The sequence below is a fragment of the Alligator sinensis genome, unplaced genomic scaffold (genome assembly GCF_000455745.1).
Source record: "Alligator sinensis unplaced genomic scaffold, ASM45574v1 scaffold753_1, whole genome shotgun sequence".
NCBI lineage: Eukaryota > Metazoa > Chordata > Crocodylia > Alligatoridae > Alligator > Alligator sinensis.
In genome coordinates, this window is record NW_005842625.1 from 715,202 (window position 1) to 718,744 (window position 3,543).

General features: G+C 46.2%; 1 protein-coding gene across 1 annotated transcript in view; it reads left to right on the forward strand.

Annotated features, from left to right (window-relative positions):
• Positions 1 to 247: 247 nt before the first annotated feature.
• TP53BP2 (tumor protein p53 binding protein 2) overlaps positions 248 to 3,543 on the forward strand; it is a 70,302-nt gene continuing 67,006 nt past the window's right edge. Inside the window, exon 1 of the mRNA XM_025215146.1 lies at positions 248 to 401. The gene's annotated coding sequence lies outside the window, so the exon portion shown is untranslated. The remainder of the gene's footprint in view (positions 402 to 3,543) is intronic.

Below are 3,543 nucleotides of genomic sequence, written 5' to 3' on the forward strand. Positions count from 1 at the left end.
TGCCAACTCCGCGGAGCGCGGTCCCGCCTCTCCCCTCTGCCAGCCCGTGCAGCCCTCCTCGAGAGCTGCGCTTCCCAAACTGGGGGGCCACCCCAGGTGGGGTCGCAGCATCCGCCGATGGGGCTTGGGGCCACAAATAGGGCCGTGCTAAGGAAAAGTTTGGGAAGCGGGCGAGGTTCTTTGGGGAAATCTGATGTCTTTTACTCAAATCTGGTATCTTTCAGTAGACCGGCTCAACTAGTTGGCAAATCCCCGGAAGCTTGCACAGAAGAATTTTTTTCCAACTGTTTGAGCTAGTCTAAGAAAAGATACTGCATCTACCCAAAGAACCGTGTCTGCCTGTGCCCTTAGACCACCGTGGCTGCAACCCGCACCCCTGGAAGCGCTGATCTAAACTCCACGTGAGACCTGCCCTCAGCCCCAACACAGCACAGACCTCGCACCCCAACCTGCCCCAGCTAAAGCAGGGGGAGGGAGATAGCCAGCGTCCTGCTTCTGTCATCAGGGGTGTGGGTTGTAGTTGTGTTGGTGTAAGGCCACCGGCAGACAAGGTTCTTTGGGTCAATCAGATATCTTTTATTAGACCTACTCAGTCTAATAAGAGGAAGAAATAGGAATACCCCAAAACAGCCCCAAAGTAGTTTAATGAGACTATTTTAGTTGATCCAACAAAAGATATCAGATTGACCTAAAAAAACTTGTCTGCTCCCGTCACAGAATTGAAACCAAGTCAGGCTGGACGATACCCCCAGAGGTCACCCAGTCCAGCCCCCCTGCCTGAGGCAGGATCAGCCCTCTCCAAAGGGTCCCTGGGAGTGGCTGGTGAATCACACCTACCAGTTCCCCAGTTGAGAATCGTTCGGCCCCACGCAGGCTCAGTTTCCACAGTGCCCCCCCTTTCTTTGTGTAGTTGCCCAGGGAAGCCTGGGGGCTAGGTTGTTGACACCTGATGCAGGGGTTCGGGGCTAGGTTGTTGACACCTGATGCAGGGGTTCGGGGCTGTATTCCTGTTTCTTCCTCCAGTAGGAATTTATGAGGAGAGCTTGTAGTTTCGAAAGCTCCTGGCCACGCTAGAAGAGTGTGTGTGTGGGGGGGTGATACTCTTGGTTTGTTTTCTGCCGTGCGTGTGTTCAGACATAAACAGCTTCGCTCCAGCGAGGGTTAGGCTTTTTAAAGCAGCATCGAGGCTGTAGCTGGGGTGGTCCAGAAATTGTGCAAGCGGCAAGGATTTCTTAGGGTGAGATCTTTTATTGGAGCAACTGTGTAGCTGGGATAAAGTTAGTCCAACTTTAATCCAACTGCGTAGTTGGTTCATCTTTTATTGGAGCAACTATGTGTTTGGGATAAAGGGCCTTGGTGCACCTTATGCTGTGAGCTGCACAAATGTTGATCACTGTTAATGCAAGTTTGGAGCAGTCACAGTTCAGGCCAGCAGGGGCCTGGAGGACTGAAAGGGTCAGACAGTGCGGGCAGCTGCAAGTATGTTGGGATGGGGGAAGGGGACAGTGAGCAGGGATCTGGGGTGCTAGGGAGGGCAGGGGTGAGCAGTGGACCTGCTCCAGGCCAGCAGCGCAGTGGGTAATGGGGGTGGCTGGAGCTGGATAGCACAGGATCAGAGATAATCCTGTCCTGGAGTGGCATAACTTTGAGCCATGTAAGGAGTGCTTCAAACTAATTTCAGGTGTTAATGTCTGGACAATCCAGAGGTTAAGAGCTCCAGATGCTGCCCAGAATTACCATGTAACAAGGCCCTTAGATTAGCTTTGTTCCAACTACATAGTTGGTCCCGTAAAAGACCTCGCCCTAAGAAATCCTTGCTTCTCACTGTTTTTAAAGACATCGGTTTGTCCTACTGATGACACATCTTAAGGACAGCGCCCATGAAGTTGGGTGCAGGGCTGGAATTCTTTAGCATTGGACAAGAAAACCTTTCAGAGGTTTGTTTGATCTCACCTGGCTCTTGGGCCCAGTGAGATGTAAGATTGTCTCTACGTAGCTGGCATTACTGATAACAGAGCGCCCTAGAGGTACCATGGCTGTTTCTTAAAATTGGCAAATATTAGATGTGTTGGGAATTCTTGTGCTTATTGTAAAGTTTGAATTGAGATGGGCTAAATGTTTTCAGGTCTGGTTAAGCTCAATGAGATCTCTTATTTGCATTATATTACTCTTGTGGATAAGTGTTTGTACGGTTAGGGCAATGAGCTGTTCTTCTGGCAAGGTTATTTTCAATTTCAGTAACTTTTCCAGTTGCGAATGGTGGAGGCTCACCAAAGTTAATGGGGAGCCACAAACCATAATTCTTGTTCTTATTTATAAAGTGATGAGACTTAAATATCTTGAATTGCAAAAGTTTGCTTGTTTCAGGGAAATGAGCATCTCCTTTTCTTATCAGCGTAGGGCTTTCCACCATTCACTTTCCCAGTGAGGCGGCAATAATCTAGTAGAACAAAGGAAAAGAGGTGTGGGTGATCTTTTTTTATTGGTGAAACTAATGGAGGAGCCTTGGCTGTTACTCTAAAGACATAAAATGACCTTTTTGAAGAACTGTGATGTTGGTGGTACATGGAAATCTGAGGAAATCTGAGTGGCCAGGATCTGACAAAATAAGTGCCCTGTTTACCAAAATTGATGCTGTACATCCATGATTTAGTCTATACACTGCCTTCTGCAATGGATTTAGTTCCAGGGTGTTAATTCATAGATTGTCATAATTAAACTAAGTAAACATTCTGCCATCAGACAGGGAAAGCCATACAAAAGATCACCTTTTTATCATCCAATCTCATCTCTCTGCAGATTGTCTCAAAGTACTCTGTTCCTCTTTTATCTGAATACCAAACTAGTTTTTTCTAACAGTTCAGTTTCTGGCTGGGAAAAGTTCCAATGCACATATTGTCGCAGTTGAGTGATGGCTCTGGTGTTGGCTGTTCTGATTTTAACCCCTACAATAAAGGGATCAGTGTATGGTTACTCCCCGCCCCCCCAATAGTGCTTAGTCTTTTTAGTAACAGATTTGTGTAAATTCAAATAGGTGGCTAAATATTGGGTTGCAAACCTGTGGTCTTTATAACCTTTCAGAATACTGAGCTCTAGCACATTTGTTGCTCTATAGACTCCCATTTTCAGTAATTACTTCAATTAAGTGTTCTAGGAGGAGAATTTCAAAGTCACTAAGGACAGGGTTGTCTTTGGGAGTAGGGCCCCTAAGTAGCCTTTTGCCCCTTTGAAAACCTTCTCTTGTAAATGTGCCCTGAAATCTAATAGTGCTGAAATGGTTGCTATTATTTATGTTTGAAGTCTTAGAAATCTTTTGCACTCCTTCCTACAGTTTTCTTCACTATATTGCTCCCTTAGTTATTAGCATGCACTAACCTAACACCGTTTTGTATGTATTGTACATGCAAGAATCGTGCTTAAATGATGAGATGTTTGTGGGCCGGTCTGAATAATCTAACTGGTGTCTAACCAAGTGCAGGGAAAAAGGAATTGAACCAAAAAGTGCCGTGCTTGATAAAGTTCAGCAGAGTGTCATCCTGCTGA